Source organism: Grampus griseus (assembly GCF_964374135.1).
Source record: "Grampus griseus genome assembly, chromosome: 10".
Taxonomy (NCBI): Eukaryota; Metazoa; Chordata; class Mammalia; order Artiodactyla; family Delphinidae; genus Grampus; species Grampus griseus.
In genome coordinates this window covers 18,060,284-18,080,446 of record NC_139004.1, presented here as the reverse complement: position 1 = coordinate 18,080,446, position 20,163 = coordinate 18,060,284, and the positions used below count along the sequence as shown (strand labels likewise).

The following is a 20,163-nucleotide window of genomic DNA, read 5'->3' as shown; positions in this document are numbered from 1 at the left end:
TTCTCTTCTACCCTCACACTATTATCACACTTCACTCCTGACACTGGATGTGTCGGTTTTCCATACATCAAGCAGTTCTCTGTGACTGCCGGTTGTCCTATCGTTCAATTCAATTCTGACACTATCTTCCTAGAGTTAGCGTCAGACCCACATTTTCTCAGACCCAGGGGCAGAGACCAATATATGCATTTTCTATTATTTCACACCTGCTAAGTACTTTTGTAAACCATTATGTGCTATCAAAACTTAGTTTACTATGGTTGATGTCGTGGCTGTTATTATTATTTAAACGATGATTTTTTTAACTTAAAGGTATATAAATACATCACACATTTAATAAGAACTCTGGAGCTTTAAGGATTTCTTCTAAGTGAATCAAGTTCTTGTGTAGACATTCAATTTCACCAGGATTTTCCAGTGTGTTTTGTAACAAAGTACAGAAATTTATAATCGCAATTACTGAGATACAGATGATTCTGTAGTCAAAATATTTGGGAAATGTTAAATTAAACAAAAGTAAATTGGTTTCATTGCAATAAGACTTTTCAGAATCTTTAGGATGTTAATATTAAACGTGAACCTTTAAGCGAGAGTTATATGGTTGCAGGATTTGTCATATAAATCCCCTCACAAAATCATTGAGGAGGGATGAAACATTAGAAGAGTGAGGTCATTTTACCCCTGAGGGAATATTTGGCAATGTCTGGCGACTTTTAATTGCCACAAATGGGTGTGTTATCCAGTTGGTAGAGTTTTGGGATGCTGCTAAACCTCATACAATGCAGAGGACAACTCTCTACAACAAATAATTATCTAGCCCCAAATGTTAATAGCGCCACAGTTGAGAAAGCCTTCTTTAGACTAACATTAGGAGAAACTAACATTGGTAAACACTGATTTGTATGACTGATGATAGATTTTGTAACTCCAAAGAATAGTGTAATCGTCTGATTTTCAATGGCTCACCATCAACTTCACCTTGTGAATGAACAATGTTGTCTGCCATATCAGTAAACAAAGGATGTTGCAGCCATCAAGCCACAGTAGCCACCCCCAACGATGCACCCTGAGGGGACCCAGGATAGGAAAGCACAAGATACTGGCCCTAGATAGCTAAGGTGCGTATCAAATGAATGCTTTCAATGAGCCCAGACTCTTGCATCTTCCCGTACAACAAAAAGTGCTAAATTCATTAACTTGAGATATCTGGTTTTCTTTCATTACCAGTAATCTTGAAGTTCCGACTACCCGGTCTTTGTTGCAAAAACGCCTATATATCCTGGCTTCTCCCTTACCTCTTTGTAGCAGCCCTTCAGAGCTATCTAAGAGGCTGCATCCCGGGTTTAAGTCCTCAGTTTTGCCCACCAAATAAAACATAATTCTCAACTTTTACGTTGTGCATTTTTTTCAGTTGACAAAGTTTACTCAGTTCGAGGATGTATACCCTAGTAACTTAAGTCTACCAAAACAGAGCAAGGTTAAACCTTAAGTTATGCCTAAAAGGGTTACTGTAATAAATTATATTTACTAAATTGATTGCAAACTTTGTTATAATGCTAAGACCTTTATCATTTATTACATATTTTTACCTGGAATTAGTCAAATTATACTTCTCAAATAGTAGCAACTATATACTAACAGCTTACATTTGAAAACCAATCAATCCTTTCCAAAGAGCTTTTAGATCTCTGTTCTTATTCTTTTCATCCATCGTTATCCTTGACATAAATTCCTCTCAAGAGGAATTCTGTCATAGTTTAGTACAACTTAGTTGTGTTCTGAAAATATGATAAAATGGTTCAAATGGAAACTTTTTATTAGTCCCATGAACTCGTATTTGATAAAGTTTTTTCAGTTGCTCCTGAGACTTTCATCTATATTTAAACAAATATTATTTAATAATATATAATATTAAGAGTAAATACTTGATGTTAAACCTAAGATTTAATCGATTAAACTAATAAAAATTTAAGCACAGGAAAAGCGAGTAAGTTCAGGGAAAACGAGTCAGAGTTGAAACTTGCTGAAAGCTCTTTGGATATCACCGCCCTTAAAATGTACTGATACTGGGCTTCCCTGGTGGCGCAGTGGTTCACAGTCCGCCTGCCGATGCAGGGGACACGGGTTCATGCCCCGGTCCAGGAAGATCCCACATGCCGCGGAGCGGCTGGGCCCGTGAGCCATGGCCACTTGAGCTTGCGCATCCGGAGCCTGTGCTCCGCAACAGGAGAGGCCTCAACAGTGAGAGGCCCATGTACGGCAAAAAAAAAAAAAAAAAAAAAAAAAAGTACTGATACTGAAATATTACAGTGAATTTGTGATTACCTGGCCAGTCTCAGATTGCCTTGTCTAGGAAATTCCTGCTTTAATATAGATATAAACCTAAAGCTTTGAAGACAAACAAGTAAACAACAACACCCCAAATAACAACATTAAAGTCCTGTGACATCTCAGCTTTTGTCTTCATCCTTCCAAAGTCAAATCACGTGGGGAAACTGAGGTAACAAAAATTTTACACATAAGGCAGCCAAAGCTTAAAGGGCTTGACCGACTTTTCAATGTCAGAGTCAGGTCTAAAACAGCTCTGCTGATCACTAGCCACAGCTCTCTCCATCAATATATTGTTTTAATTATGAAATTCCTAGAGCACAAGCCTGATGTAACTGGTGAATTTTTTTTTTTTTTTTTTTTTGCGGTACGCGGGCCTCTCACCGCTGTGGCCTCTCCCGTTACGGAGCACAGGCTCCGGAGGCGCAGGCTCGGCGGCCATGGCTCACGGGCGCAGCCGCTCCACGGCATGTGGGATCCTCCCGGACCGGGGCACGACCTGTCTCTACTGCATTGGCAGGCGGACTCTCAACCACTGCGCCACCTGGGAAGCCCAACTGGTGAAATTTTTAAGGAAGCTGTTCATCGTTATCATTACATTACATTACATTACAAAGTAGGGGGTAAGAATATATCACATACGATCACTCACCACTCTCATTTCTTCCTCTTTTTTCTCTTTTCTTTTTTCCTAGAAGAGAGACATGGTTAGCAGTGAGAGTAAATCAAATGAGGTAATTTGGAAGTAGCTGATTCACAAAGCACACCCCAGAACTGTAGTGGGAATTCCCCAACATTGTAATTTGGTTAGGCAAAGGTATCTGGCTCAGACTTACATAATTTGCTGTATCCAGCTTTTGTTTGCAAACCTGCAGGAGAACAGTGATGTAATGTTATTTCCCTCATCTAGAGTATCTCTTGACTTTCTAAAGCTTAAGTGGGCTGTTAAACTCAGTCTCAGGAGACCAGGAGAGGAAATCCCCATCATTTGTTTTAACTAACCTCATTTCCTTACCTATCTATGATATAGATATATATTTCTTTCTATCTAGCTAACTAGATATCTATCTATCCATCTATCACCTTCATTCCAAAAAAGGGAAGAAATGTAGGATAAATTTATTATAAAACGGCATGTCAGTTTCATGTCTAATGAATATTTTAATATGTTTTTCTTCAATATATGGGCACCTTTTCAGATGAAGTCCTTCTAAATTTAAATCAATTGTTCTAATTGTGAATCTGAAAAAGCCGTCATAAGTGTCCTGATTCCTCCATGTTTTCAGGATTTGGGGACACACTGTAGTGCATATATTATGATCACCTTCTCCTCATGGAAATTAAGTCAAATAATCACAGTATTAAGGATCTGGCCAGAAGTCATGGGCTTGGACTCCTTAACTTTTGGCTTTTTAGAAGCAGCAGCTTGGGATAGTGGGAAAAGTTGGGGCTGGACTCACATAAAACTAATACAGGCCATGATAATCCTTACAAGGCACTATGACAAGTTATTTGCGTATAATCCTTGCAGCAATTAGATGAGTTAGATCACATGTGATCTCTATTTTACTGATAAGAAAACCGAACCAGTTGACTCAGGTTACACAATTAGGAAGTGGGAGAGTTTGGTATTCAAACCTAAGTCTGTTGTGATTCTGTTGGAACTTGGAACCACTAACCACTGACCGGGGTTTACACTCCAGTGGCCCCACTTTAATGGTACCACTTTCATAAATTACACCATCTGTTTCAGCCTCTACTTCCTCATTTGTAGGAAAGGATGTAATGCTAGCTATTCTAAATGGTTCTTTTAAAGATAAAAGATCGTGTTTGTGTAATCAACGTAGCGTATGTATTTTAAAACGATTTATTTCCCACTCTTCACAACTCAATCAAAATAAGACATTGGTATAGAAAACAATTAGCAGCTAATAGAGTGGTTCTCATCCTTGAATATACATTAGAATCTGCTGAGGAACTTTTAAAAAGTACTAATGCCTACTTAGAAGGAAGCATGAGTGGGGTTTCTAGGACTCTGGTGATGCTCTCTTCACCAGAGCGGTGGTAACACAGGTGTGTTCATTTTATGATAATTCCTTAAGCGGTACATTTACGGTAACTGCATTCTTCTGTATGCGTATTTTACTTCAATTAATATGGATACTTAAGAAATACTGCTTCTCCAGTCTCACTCCTCAGAAATTCTGATTTAATGGCTCTGTAGAGGACTGTAAACATCAGTTTTATTTAAAAGCTGCTCAGGAGATATTCACATGCAGCCAGCATTGAGAACTGTTGTTAGCATAGAACCAAACCTTAACAGATTTAAGAATCAAGGGAGACATCTTTTACAGCAAAATAGGCAATATCTGCCAAATTCAAAAATCTGAGTGTATAATAATTAGACATAGAGAACATGATATAGTGTCTTTATTTCATGTAGGGATTCCCCCCAAAATGGGAATTGGAATATGCTATAAAGATCTATTAGTTGCCTCAAAAAGCACTTTAAATTCTTTATCTTTCCTTCTTTTATGAACATTTCTATTAAAATCTATTTTATTAAGTTATCCTGCTTTTGTTTTGAACATCTTTGTACAACAAAATCTATGTAGTTTGAAAAGATAAGGAAAATAAAATTGTGAGTTAAAATGCATACTCCTCCCAAGTACACACATGTGCAAATTTAGTCAAACATGTTCCAATGTCCAATAATTAACAGACAGATAAGGTGACTACATTTGCATTGTTCTTTTTCCCCCAACAGACTTAATCATCTTATTTGTCCTTTATTATTGGACATTGAGCTTTTAGACCATGCTATTACCATTTGCTTCTCTCCCTCCTAACCAATGCATGTGCATACACACAAGTACATATGTACATATATATTCTACATGTGCTATCATAGAAAAATGTTTTACAGAAATATAAACAGATTCACTTTACAAACTTCAAATTTATTAACATTAATTTAAAAATATGCTATATAGTAATTCCCTTGTGAATTTTTTTTCTTTTTCCCTTGTGAATTTTTAATCAATGCCTTTATAGTAAAATTTTTAAGCTAACCACTCATTTAGCTGGGATTTTTCAAAACTGTCTAGTAAAAAGTCATATGAGATGAAATTTTAGATATTTATTGTATATTTTTAAAGAACTCTGACTTGCTTTCACAGGCAAAAATATCACTCAACTGAATTGATTCTCTTGCTATTAATAATTCATTGTTCATCCAGTGTATAATTAATAACCAAGAACATGTGCAAACATCTTCATAGTAGAAGGACCATTTGTATCACTGACTGAGCCAGCATGGCTTAATGATTGTGTGTATAAATGGAGTTATCAGAAGAGTACACTTGATTATTGACATGTTTTTCAAAAGCATAAACATCATGTTTTGAGTATACTCAAAAAAGTCATACGCTTAGAAATTACATTAGCCTATGGAAGAAAATAAGAGAAGGAATAGGAAGAAAATTTCTAGTCTTATGCTCAATTGACAAACCTACAATGTGAATATAAACTACATGAAGTCTCTAGCTGATGTGTTTTAGACATCAATAGATCTATTAAACTTACCAAACTACTGGAAAAACTTTGAGTAAGAAAACTTATAAAAGTAGCTGAAAAATAAAGATCATTCAGTATTAAACCATCTGCGATATTAAAGGTTGGAAGTACAAATAGATCTCGTTGAGGCTAGCATACTAATGTAAGATTTATGCTGTCGATAACTATTTGCAGTTAAGTGTAATGTGCAAATACCATGGTATTACATATTTCAGTTGTTAGAAAGAAAGAAAAAACATTAGTTTGGGGCATTTCTTAAATTTAATAATAGCTGGTGTTCTGGAAAGAAAAATGAAAAAATCCTTTCTCTGGATTAGCAGAGAAAGAGCTAATATCTGTCGGTGAATGCCATTATGATTTTTTATACATGCCTCTGGTTTGGCTTCATTTGTAGATTGCATAGATATTACTTAAATAAGACTTCAAGAGAGAACATGGATTTTTGAAAATGGGGATTGGTCTCCGATGTTGTGGTTGCCAGGTAATGGATTAACAAGCTGTCAGTGTGAAATCCATTCCTTTCTTCTTATCACCCAGGAAGCAGGTACTCTGTCACTCTCTGCTGGCTTACAAACTTTCACAGAAAAGTAGAGGCATCACAGTGGCAGTACTAAGTTTTATTTATATGTAATAATATTCTGTTCATGACGTTTGACCTCTCCTATCTAACGCCTATATTATTTTAATTAATGTGTCATTGGTACATTCATGTGCTTAATTTGTTTAATACAATAGTGCTACTTTGAACCATACCAAGTTACCATTTTGTAGTTCCAAAATGATCAAATGGTGACAATTTCACAACTTCATAAGGTTCAATATGTTAGTAATTTATTTCAGGGTGAGTGAAGGGGCCGGGGAGAATTTTATAGCAAGTAGTAAAGGATAGAAGATGTGTGTGTGTGTGTGTGTGTGTGTGTGTGTGTGTTTACTGAGACTCTGCTATGTGGGCCCTGTCCTACACATCAGATGTACAGCAAGGAAACAGGTAAAGCCATTGCTCTCATGAAGTATATCTCCCATATGGATGGGAGACAGAAAACAAAGCTAATTCCAGATAAGTGAGTGCTATATAATAACAGATTATTCAATAAAAGGAATTATAGAAAGACAGGGTATGAGGGGGGCAGCTATTTTAGATAAGATAAGCCTCCTTCAGAATCAGCTGAATAGCAAGCTAAAAATAGAAAATAAATTTTGCAAAGAATTGTGTTCTCTGTTAATGGACTAGCAAGTGCAAAGGCCCTGAGGAGGGAAGGTACTTGGCTGGTTTGAAGAAGAACAAGGAAACCAGCGTGTCTGGAGCAGAGTGACTGAATGGGACAGTGGTCACAGATGAGGTGAGAAAATGATAGGCCACCAAATGAGACTGTGAAGGAGCAGCCAGTGATACAGAAGGAACACAAGAAAAGTGTGTTATCTGTGAAGCTAAAATTTGTTTTAAAAAGTAATTCATGAAGGAAGGAAGTGATCACCTTTGTCAAATGCTCTGAGAGGTCAGATAAGGAATGAACTTAGAATTGACCACTGTATTGATTTTTGAATGGTAATCAGTTTTTATAGAAGTTTATGAAGTAATTGTCAATGGACCTTTTTCCTTATTTTTAAAATAAGGTATAAGTACAGTAAAAGTCATCCTTTTTTAGTGTACACTTCTGTAAGTCTTGAGAAACAAACGCAGTTCTGTTATTACCACCATAATCATGACATAGAACTTTTCATCAGAACCCCAAATTCCCAGTGCCTCTTTGTAACAAACACCTTCCACATCCCCAGCTACAGATCTGTTTCCTGCCCCTCCACTTTTGCAAGTATGACATATATATGGAATCATACAGTATGTAGCTTTCTAAATCTGGCTGCTTTCATTTAGCATAAAACATTTGAGATTCATCATATTACATGTATCAGTGGTTCCAACTCATTGACTGCTGAGTAGTATCCCATTGTATGCATAAACCAAAATTTGTTTATCCATTCCCCTGTTGAGTGTTGGTTTCAGTTCTTGGAGATTACAAATAAATCTGCTATAAATATTCACATAGAGTTTTTTTGTGTGTGAACATAGGTTTTTATTTCATTTTGGTAAATACTTAGGAAGCGGAATGCTGGGCCATATGGTAATTGCATGTTTATCTCTTTAAAAAAAAAATCTAAACTATTTTCCAAAGTCATTGAACCATTTTTCATTCCTACCAGCAATATATTATATGAGAGTTCTACTTGCTCCATAGTTTTTTTTTTTTTTCTTTCTTTTCATTTTAGCTATTCTAAAAGGTAATATATCATTGTGGGTTTAATTTTCATTTCTCTAATGACTAATGATACTGATCACCTTTTCAGGTACTTATCTGCCGTCCCTATTATCCTCTTCAGTGAACTATCTGTTCAAATCATTTGCCCATGTTTTTACTTTTTTTTTTTTTTTTGCGGTACGCGGGCCTCTCACTGTTGTGGCCTCTCCCGTTGCGGGGCACAGGCTCCAGACGCACAGGCTCACGGGCCCAGCTACTCCGCGCCATGTGGGATCTTCCCGTACCGGGGCACGAACCCACATCCTCTGCATCGGCAGGTGGACTCTCAACCAGTGCGCCACCAGGGAAGCCCTGCCCATTTTTTAAACAGGTTGTTTGCTTCCTTATTATTGAGTTATGAATGCTCTTTATGTATTCTGCATACCAGACTTTTATCAGATATACGCTTTGCAAATATTTTCTCCTAGTCGGTGGCTTGTCTTTTCATTCTCTTAATAGTGCTTTTCAAATTGCAGAAGTTTCTAAGTTTGATAAAGTCCAAAAGATCATTTTTTTCCCACAAATTAGGCTTTTCCTGTCATATCAAAGAAATGTCTGCCTAAGTAACCCAAGTTCACAAAAGATTTCTCCTATGTTTCTTCTAGAAGCTTCATAGGTGTAGAGTTTACATTTGTGACCTTTAGTTTTTGTACGATGGAAGTCACTGGTGACTTTTACATGAGTGAGTATTAATTAATTTGTGCAAAGACCTGGTTAGAATAGGTTAAAGAGAAAATGCAAGATAATAGAATTGAGAGAACCATCTTTAGAGAACTTCTGCTACAGAGTAGGTGAAAATTGAGGTTTTAGCTGTGGAGAAATCTTATAGGTAGAGTATGATGGCTGGTAATGTGTAGGTAAGCAAAATTCAACACATTGGCTTGTGTATCTATAAATTAAAATGGTACAAATTGAGACAAATCAGAGGAGAACAAATCCAGTGAAACCTCACTCGGTAGCGGGTTAAAAGCTCCAAGCCAGAGAGTGGTTATTTAAGATGAAAATAACAGGGTTTCTAGGGCAAGTAAGGATAAACTTCTATGCTTTTTGCATTGCAGCCAGTGAAATGTTTGGCTTGGAAAAAATGAAAAGAGGTGGGAAAAGAAATTCAAATTAACCTTAAACCCAGCAGCTTGTCTGATTGAATCTTTTTCCATGGATTGAGCAAGAGAGAATAGGGAGTTGGGGGTGTCTTTTCCCTGGGCAGAACCTCAGAGGGTTTCACATTTCCTAGGAGCTCTTAAAACCTCGTTTAAACACAGTCTGTTTATAAAGCGACCTCAGTGGCTTTGGTAGAATCCCTAAACTCTGGGCATTCTCTCTGCCCAGCATCCCAGAAAGTAGTTAGAGAGTCAGGGGCACAGATTACATACACAGGGGCAGGGTAGAAGATCAAGCTGAAAGAAAAGTCTTTTCGGGTAGCGCATTCCTTTAATTGTACAATATTCTCCAGGCTTTCAAAGGGAAAAGAAGAGCATGGTTAAGAAGTCATGGAATTCCATGGTGGTCAAAATTCATATGTGGGATTTGATTTCTAGAACTAGATAACATAAAACAATATTTTGGCTTTCTGAGAGCAGAGGTCTGAGTCTCCCCTTCATAGCCAGTCAGATTTACGTGGAGATGGACCTCTACGGTATGCACATAACTCAACTACGAGCCATCAAAAGGAAACCACGGCGTTCGTGGTTGACACACATAAAGAATTAGGAGGAAAGTATTGAACTTTCACGCTGATTTCAATCCTTCTTTTGTTTCTTTGTTTATATTGTCATAAAACTGTTTTTTTTTTTTTCTGGCTTTAAGTTGAGCAATATATGACAACAAGGGCTAAATGAAGTAAACCTGAAATAATCTATTTCTTTAAAATGTCCAATTAAGGGAGCTTCCGGGAAGATGGCGGAAGAGTAAGACACAGAGAGCACCTTCCTCCCCACAGATACACCAGAAATACATCTACACGTAGAACAACTCCTACAGAACACCTATGAACGCTGGCAGAAGACCTCAGACCTCCCAAAAGGCAAGAAACCACCCACGTACCTGGGTAGGGCAAAAGAAAAAAGAATAAACAGAGACAAAAGGATAGGGACGGGACCGGCACCAGTGGGAAGGGGCTGTGAAGGAGGAATGGTTTCCACACACTAGGAAGCCCCTTCGCGGGCGGAGACTGTGGGTGGCGGAGGGGGAAAGCTTCGAAGCCGCGGAGGAGAGCGCAGCAACAGGGGTGCGGAGGGCAAAGCGGAAAGATTCCCGCACAGAGGATCAGGGCCGACCGGCACTCACCAGCCCGAGAGGCTTGTCTCCTCACCCGCTAGGGCGGGCGGGGCCGGGAGCTCGGCTTCGGTTGGAGCGCCGGGAGAAAACTGGGGTTGGTGGTGTGAACACAGCCTGAAGGAGGCTAGTGCGCCACGGCTAGCCGTGAGGGAGTCCTGGGAAAAGTCTGGACCTGCCGAAGAGGCAAGAGACCTTTTCTTACCTCTTTGTTTCCTGGTGCGCGAGGAGAGGGGATTAAGAGCGCTGCTTAAAGGAGCTCCAGAGACGGGCGCGAGCCGCGGCTAAAAGCACGGACCCCAGAGACGGGCATGAGACGCTAAGGCTGCTGCTGCCGCCACCAAGAACCCTGTGTGTGAGCACAGGTCACTATCCACACCCCGCTTCCGGGGAGCCTGTGCAGCCCGCACGGCCAGGGTCCCGGGAGCCCGGGACAACTTCCCCGGGAGAACGCACGCCGCGCCTCACGCTGGTGCAACGTCATGCCGGCCTCTGCCGCCGCAGGCCCGCCCCGCACTCCGTGCCCCTCCCTCTCCCCCCCGGCCTGAGTGAGCCAGAGTCCCGGAAGCAGCTGCTTCTTTAACCCCGTCCTGTCTGAGTGAAGAACAGATGCCCTCTGGCAACCTACACGCAGAGGCGGGGCCAAATCCAAAGCTGAGCCCCGGGAGCTGTGAGAACAAAGAAGAGAAAGGGAAATCTCTCCCAGCAGCCTCAGAAGCAGCGGATTAAAGCTCCACAATCAACTTCATGTACCCTGCATCTGTGGAATACATGAATAGATAACGAATCATCCCAAATTGAGGAGCTGTGTGGATGAAAGGCTCTTGGTACTGCAGCCAGGAGTCAGTGCTGTGCCTCTGAGGTGGGAGAGCCAACTTCAGGACACTGGTCCACAAGAGACCTCCCAGCTCCACATAATATCATAACAGCGAAAATCTGCCAGAGATCTCCATCTCAATGCAAAGACCCAGCTTCACTCAACGACCAGCAAGCTACAGTGCTGGACGCCCTATGCCAAACAACTAGCAAGACAGGAACACAACCCCACCCATTAGCAGAGAGGCTGCCTAAAATCATAATAAGTCCACAGACACCCCAAAACACACCACCAAACGTGGACCTGCCCACCAGAAAGACAAGATCCAGCCTCATCCACCAGAACACAGGCACTAGTCCCCTCCACCAGGAAGCCTACACAACCCACTGAACCAACCTTAGCCACTGGGGACAGACACCAAAAACACGGCAACTATGAACCTGCAGCCTGCAAAAAGGAGACCCCAAACACAGTAAGATAAGCAAAATGAGAAGACAGAAAAACACAGCAGATGAAGGAGCAAGATAAAACCCCACCAGACCTAACGAATGCAGAGGAAATAGGCAGTCTGCCTGAAAAAGAATTCAGAATAATGACAGTAAAGATGATCCAAAATCTTGGAAATAGAATAGACAAAATGCAAGAAACATTTAACAAGGACCTAGAAGAAATAAAGATGAAACAAACAACGATGAACAACACAATAAATGAAATTAAAAATACTCTAGATGGGATCAATAGCAGAATAACTGAGGCAGAAGAACGGATAAGTGACCTGGAAGATAAAATAGTGGAAATAACTACTGCAGAGCAGAATAAAGAAAAAAGAATGAAAAGAACTGAGGACAGTCTCAGAGACCTCTGGGACAACATTAAACGCACCAACATTCGAATGATAGGGGTTCCAGAAGAAGAAGAGAAAAAGAAAGGGACTGAGAAAATATTTGAAGAGATTATAGTTGAAAACTTCCCTAATATGGGAAAGGAAATAGTTAATCAAGTCCAGGATGCATAGAGAGTCCCATACAGGATAAATCCAAGGAGAAATATGCCAAGACACATATTAATCAAACTGTCAAAAATTAAATACAAAGAAAACATATTAAAAGCAGCAAGGGAAAAACAAATAACACACAAGGGAATCCCCATAAGGTTAACAGCTGATCTTTCAGCAGAAACTCTGCAAGCCAGAAGGGACTGGCAGGACATATTTAAAGTGATGAAGGAGAAAAACCTGTGACAAAGCAAGAGAGAGGCATGGACATATATACACTACCAAACGTAAGGTAGATAGCTGGTGGGAAGCAGCCGCATAGCACAGGGAGATCAGCTCGGTGCTTTGTGACCATCTGGAGGGGTGGGATAGGGAGGGTCGAAGGGAAGGAGACGCAAGAGGGAAGAGATATGGGAACATATGTATATGTATAAATGATTCACTTTGTTATAAAGCAGAAACTAACACACCATTGTAAAGCAATTATACTCCAATAAAGATGTAAAAAATAAATAAAAATAAAGTCTTTATTGAATTTAAAAAAAGCCCAATTAAGCACTACAGAGCATATTACAGAAATATTTGATGAACCAAATTATAAGTGAAAATACTATGTAGAATGTATGTGTCATAATGGTCTTTGTGTGTGTCTATGTGTCAGCAAAGAACTACGAAAGGAATGACTTTACTCTCAGAGTAATGCAATGGGTTTGCATTGCAATTTGATAAAATACAAATCCTAGTCTTTTCTACTTTTCATTTTGTTTATGTCAGGAGCAGTGAAAACATTAGGTATAAGAGCAGCATTTATATGACTTTTTAGTTCAAAAATATGCACATTATATTATGTCTGATTTATAAATGAAATTAACGGTCAGCAATCCTGAGTAAATCAATGACATTCCTCTTACTGTATATAAATAACAGAGACAGGGTATTTGTGATCCTTGGATAGAGAGCAGTTAAAAGTTTCTCTTGTTCATCTCCTTCCTTTTATAGGAGCTTATGGCCTTACTACTGGGTATAGAACTGGATTCAGCTCAATTTGAGTACAGAACCAGTTCATTTCTGCCAGTACAATTATTGTCACATTTTCTCAAAATCCAGTTTAGATCACAATTACAGCTTATATTTTTGAAAAAAAAAATATTTTCTGTATATCAACATGTGCTCAATAATTTGAATGAATTTTCTTTTCGTTAATCACCGTAAAATGGGTGATACTTGTAGCCATATTTTACAGATGGAGAAATAGGTTTAAAGAGGAAAAAATAACTTTCCCAAAGCTCATGCACAGATTATCTAGAGAAGTAATGTCTTAAACCCAAGTATTCTTAACCACGAAGCAATAAATATCTACTTAATAAAAACAGAAATGTGTCTGAGCAAGAAAATTCCTGTAATGGTGACAGAAGGAAAGTAGCATCATAGCTGGAAGGACATTTAGCGATGATTGTCATTTCCAATCTATATTTTGGGAAGACCATTCCCAGATATTGCCTGAATGGCAGGATATAAAGGATCATGATCTACAGCTTACATATGAGTTTAGCTTCAAGCTAAGATAGTCTAGATATCCCAGAAGAGACACAGTGTGAATATACGCTCTTAGACTGCTCGCTCAGACCTACGTGATCTACAGCTTTCGGCTTTCCAATCATATCACTATAAATCTCATCACTTTTTAAAAAAAAAAACACCCAGAGTCTTACGACCCCAGATACTGTTGCTGCCACCCTTGAACCCCAGTGTATGTCAAAACATCCTGCAGATTCCCTGATGGGAATGCTCAGTTGACCATTTAAATCCTAATGCAATTTAGCCCAGTCATTCTTATTATCTCATGATCTCAACATGTTTCAGAGAACCAAGTTTTTCTCTGTAATTTTCAAATAATACATTCAAACAAGTATGCTAGTGAAAGAGCCTTGGAAAAAAAGGGAAAACTGGGCTATGATATGTTGAATGCTTGCTTTGGAGAGAGAGCTACAGCAGAATTATCAGAGCTGCAGGAGTTAAGGGGCAGTCTATGCATTCATTTGTATGATTATATATGATCACCTAATTTTCACCCAGTGTGTATTTACCATCTGTCAATGATGCCTACACTGTCATTTCAATGCGAGTTATAGCTATTATTTTATTATTAAATTATTTTATGAAAGCCTATAGTACTGTGCCTATATATGACAATTTATATATATTTTTTCATTCAGGATAGAGAACTTTCAGTGTCAAAGTTTGTGAAGAAGTTATTCCTTGCAGTAGATATTCAGAATGTTTTCAGTTCTGTGGCACACACAGACCCTTTATTATTAAACACATCAAAGCTTTGCTTCCAGGAAGGATAATCTTCTCAGTTGTTCTCTCTCTGAGTCAGAACTGGAATGCTTTTCTCATGGAAAATATAAATTAATAGAAAATGCCCTCTCTCCCTCTCTCTCTCTCTCTCTCTCTCTTTCACACCCACTCTCTCCCCTCTTCATAACTCTTCCAACCAGTCCTCATACTTCAGGAAAATCAATCTTTGGCCAAAGAATAAATAAGCAGTTTTAATTTGGCATATTGTTTTGTGATTCATAGATACGCATTTGTAATGTTAAATATTTACAGCATTTACACAACAGGACACATTTCCCATCCGTTTCATTTTTGCCCTAAATTCCAAGAAGAGCCTTGACATTAAATCTCTACTTCGGAAAGAAACAACTACTCCAAAAATATGCTAACCATCTAACCCTTTGTTTGCATTCTATTCAGTGACTTACATAAATATGCAAGATTTACAGAGAGAGTGTCAAATGACGTGCTTGACATTCTCCTTGGTGCTCCCAGCATTCCTTCTGGGACCAAAGCATGCTAGTTCCACACTCCATTACCAAGGACCATGGCTGCCCGAAGAGGAGAATGTTAGTGAGACAAGAGAAGTGGGCCCTATGAAACCCTCAGAGCATGGACGTGAAGAGGCACAAAAGAGAAATGTCACTACTTAGGTGTGGCACAAAAATCAAGAGTTTTAAGGAAGAAGAGGGGAATATTTCTCTCTGGATCAACTCTTCAAAGACATTCTTACAAAACTTTCTAGAAAAATGAAGAATACCTTTCATATTTTTAAAACTGAGGTATAGCTGATTTACCACATTATATGTTACAGGTGTACAACATAGTGATTCACAATTTTTAAAGGTTATACTCCATTTATAGTTATTATAAAATATTGGCTATATTCCCTGTGTTGTACAATATATCCTTGTACCTTATTTATTTTATACATAATAATTGTACCTCTTAATCCCTTACCCCGTCTTGCCCCTCCCCCTTTCCCTCTCCCCACTGGTAACCACTAATTTGTTCACTATATCTGTGACTCGGTTTCCTTTTTGTTATAGTCACTAGTTTGTGGTTGTTTTTTAGATTCCACATATAAGTGAAATCATACAGTATTTGTCTTTCTCTGTCTGACTTAATTCACTTTATATAATACGCTCCAAGTCTATCCATATGGTTGCAAATGGCAAGATTTCATTCTTTTTTAAGGGTGAGTACATCATTTCATATTTTCAAAAGGCTGCTCTATTTATACAATCTTGCATTTCTGGTAATCTCTTAAAATTTTCATATACATTTACACAATATGTCAATGACTAAGTATTAGAACAATTATTTGTTCTTCAGCAGAAATGATGGTCTCGTTTTACTTATTGGTCCCCTCACCAGCAGCATCTGCAGGCTGTCCACTTGCTGCTATTTACCTCTCCGTTTGCAGGCTTCTTCATGTAGGGTTTCTCGGAGCCTTTCAAGAGTCTGTGCATTACAAAGCTCCAAAAAGGAAATACCATAAACATTCTTTTTTCCTTCCTTCAGAAGATCGCTGGTAGGGCTTTTTTTTTTTTTTTTTTTTGCGGTACGCGGGCCTTTCACTGTTGTGGCCTCTCCCGTTGCGGAGCACAGGCTCCGGACGCGCAGGCTCAGCGGCCATGGCTCACGGGCCCAGCCGCTCGGCGGCACGGGGATCTTCCCGGATCGGGGCACGAACCCGCGTCCCCTGGCATCGGCAGGCGGACTCTCAACCACTGCGCCACCAGGAAAGCCCCGCTGTCAGGGCATTTTTAAGGCTCAGTCCCATGAAGCATTGGGCTTGACAGTGCAGCTGAATACTCTAGAGGTAACTTTCAATCTTGGCTACGGTGTAGGCAGAGTTAGAGTGTCTCTCTCTTCTACTTGGTGATCGTACAGACAACCAGAAGGCTAGGTTTGGTTTTTGTTTCATGTTTCTTCCTAGCTTCCAGTGCCTATTTCACAATATTTAAATGAACTGCGTCCTAAAAATTCTGTCACCCCAGCCACTTGTTGGAATGAGATTAACATTATATATTGTAAAAATTTATGAAAGCTAATATAAAGGAATGTTTTAGAAATAATTGCACAAGCACTGAGCACAAGTGAGTCAGATAAAAATAATTTTGTTATCTCTTGAATAGATTCCCAATTATTTTGAGGGTCATGGTTTTTTTGTTTGCTTTCTAAAAACATTCATTGAAATATAGTTGATTTATATATTAGTTTCAGGTGTCTGGCATAGTGATTCAGTACTTTTATAGATTATACTCCATTAACAGTTAAAATTGGGACATTGGGACTGACATATACACACTACTATATATAAAATAGATAACTAATAAAAACTTGCTGTATAGCACAGGGATTTCTGCTCAATACTCTGTAATGGCCTATATGGGAAAAGAATCTAAAACAAAGAGTGGATATATGTATATGTATAACTGCTTCACTTTGCTGTATACCTGAAACTAACACAACATTGTAAATCAACTATACTCCAATAAAAATCTTTTTAAAAAGATAATGGCTGTAAGTCTCTGTGCTATACAATATATCCTTGTTGCTTATCTATTTGAGGGTCATGTTTTTGAAGCCAGGTGATCTCTGGCAAAAAAGGAGGAAAACAAAAACACCCACAAGCCTTGAGTGTGTGGACCAAATCAGGCAGCCAAGAGCCAAGAAGCATCTATTCAGAGAGTTTATGAGAACTCTGGTTAATAGCATTCTTCTCTGTCCTGCTATTCCTTACAATGTCTGTAACAGAGGCACATGAGTGCATGGTACTAGTATTTGGCACATAATCACCAACAGGCTAAATAGCACAACACCCACTCTGTCAACAGAATCTATTGAAAGCAAATTTTTAATTTGGTCATTCAATCGATGGTTTTGCTGAATTACTTCAAACCACTGGCTTAACTCATGACTTCATTAAAGAGTTTTTCTTGATCCAATTGACTGAATTCACAGGATGTTTTATTCTCACACTGAAGACCCAAATAGGGACTAATGCCTTCAGACACAGAACAGTTAGAACATTCATTAGGGAAGTTCATGTTCATAGTGCCACCATGAAGGCCTTGTATTTGTTAGCTTATTACAACTGTTAGTCTATTTGGGGGACATTGAGAAGCACGGGATCTCTAGCAAAGGAATCAAAGAGTTCAAGAAATTCAAACGCTTGATTGACAGTTGACCGACACTAATGACTTTCTTGAGCTTAGTTGAAAGGTAGATAAGAGTAACAATGCCCTTCTTAAATAATTTGCTGACATATTATAAGGGCCTGTCAGGTGAACAGAATTGGATGAAACCTACTTCTTCATCCACGACAGATTTTTATTGGGCCATGCTTGGTGCTATTTATCTGTTTGACTGTTTTAGTAATATATCGAAGAAGGGCGAACCCACCACTCTGCACAGAAGCTAAACATTAGAAATCACTTACTTCCATGTGGTCATTCTTCATCCATCCTACACTCTCATGCCACCAAACCTATAGAAATATATTAGTGCAAATGCGATCTTGGATATGACATGCACACAATTTTCATGTAACGTGTTTATAGAGCACATATTGCATTCCCTTTTTAAGAAATATCTTGTCATGTCTTTATACAACCACTTGAGAAGATAATTTCCAAGTCCTATCAATTCCTATCAATTAGCTTGTCATTCTTGGTCTATATGTTTAGCAGTGTCCACTGGCAGCCAGTATTGATATCACCTGTTTTTAGAGAATACTCCACAGTGTGCAAACCACTTAAATAAAGAATTAGGTCTCGGGCTTCCCTGGTGGCGCAGTGGTTGAGAGTCCGCCTGCCGGTGCAGGGGACACGGGTTCATGCCCTGGTCCGGGAGGATCCCACATGCCGCGCAGCGGCTGGGCCCGTGAGCCACGGCCGCTGGGCCTGCGTGTTCGGAGCCTGTGCTCCGCAACGGGAGAGGCCACAGCAGTGAGAGGCCCGCGTATCGCAAAAACAAACAAACAAACAAAACAAAGAATTAGGTCCCATCATTTTCACCAATTCTGTAAAGTAAGCATGACTCCTGCCACAGGAAGGAGTATATATGTCAGAACCAGAATTCTATTTCAGTTCTGTATTTTTTCTGTGACATGGAACCTGAGACACCTCTTTTCTCCACTGAAATCTGTTGGAATAATACTGCTCCTGTATAGAATTACAGGACTGAAGCAGAGCTCTCTTCCTCCTTTCATTACATTGACCTCTATGGTAGATGATGAGATATCTATTCTGATTTTTGGCTGTCCAGACTGAAAGAACTATGTGCTAAATCAAATGTAATTTGGGCCATTGTTTCTCTTCTGTTCTGAAATCTCTGAGTAATTCTGGAAAGACTTGTACAGGAGCCCAAAACATGTTTTCACAGTGAAAACAAACGCTTATGCCTGCAGCTGTCTTTTCTGGGATTGTGTTGTTCTACCTCCTTGATTATAGGCTTTGAAAAATCCAGGGAAAGAGTCAAGTTGGGGAGTAACCTTGAGGGACCTGATTTCTGGAATTCAGACAATTGATCAGCCTTCCTCTTATATGTATTATTTTGTTCTGAGATATTTTGTAGGTCCAAGAAAACTGCAAGCATTTGGCTTAGTGGAAATGAGGGGAGGTGTATTTGAATTGATGAAAAGAAATATGGATTTTGAACTATTTTAAATCTTGGTTTTATTATTCTCCAGTCCCCATAATTAGAACAAGTCTAGCAAAGCGTTGCTTAGTGGTTGTCTTTAAGTGACTTTTCTTAGTTAATAGCTAATAATGATTTGTAATTAGGAAATAATTTAAATGTAAATAGATTCTTCTGCACTGCCTACCAATGCTTGAAAACAATTTGTTCTCTTAAATAGCCTAGAAATTACCCAGGCAGTCTTGATGATACTGTTAATTTTCTTGGAAAAAATTCTACATAAGAAGTACAAAGAGAACTTTAGCTCTATGTCTACCTGAATTGTAACACATTTCTAAGTAGTAGAGTCCAAGTTTATGAGGCATTACTGGTCATTGGTGTTGCAGTCAATACAAGAAAAAAAATGTGTGTAGGAAAAGAATTTAGAAAGTGTCTCAATAAGTCACTGGGTGCCTCAGAAAAATATGTAAGCCTGGTAACGTCATCAATCTTCCCTACAATTTCCTATGACAGTGTTCTCAAATGGGAGGATGAAGAAACCTGAGAAAGGAAAATGCATTAGGATATTATTAATTTGGATGAGAAAAAATGAGAGAAGGGTCTGGATGGGAGCTATTGAGGTAGCAAAGTAAGGTAGTAGCAGTGGGAATGTGCAAAGATAGGGAAGGTGATAAGAAGATTTTAGAAAGGGTATGATAGGTAGGATTTGCTGAGATATCATTTGTGGAATTTGAAAGAGGATAAGAGATGGAAGGTTATTCCATGCTTTGGAACTGATTCCATCATTTGGCAAATGTTTGCCACTCATCACAAATGGGACTGAGGGGGAAAATAAATATTGCTCAGCCTTAAATTTATCACACACGTGGGGAAAGAACTCGGAACATTTCACA

At 39.0% G+C, this 20,163-nt stretch overlaps 1 long non-coding RNA gene across 1 annotated transcript in view; it reads right to left on the bottom strand.

The window, feature by feature from the left end:
- Nucleotides 1-20,163, bottom strand: part of LOC309828708 — a 114,798-nt gene that overhangs the window by 60,723 nt on the left and 33,912 nt on the right. The window contains exon 2 of the long non-coding RNA XR_014297347.1: nt 2,981-3,019. This is a non-coding gene — a long non-coding RNA (uncharacterized lncRNA). The remainder of the gene's footprint in view (nt 1-2,980; nt 3,020-20,163) is intronic.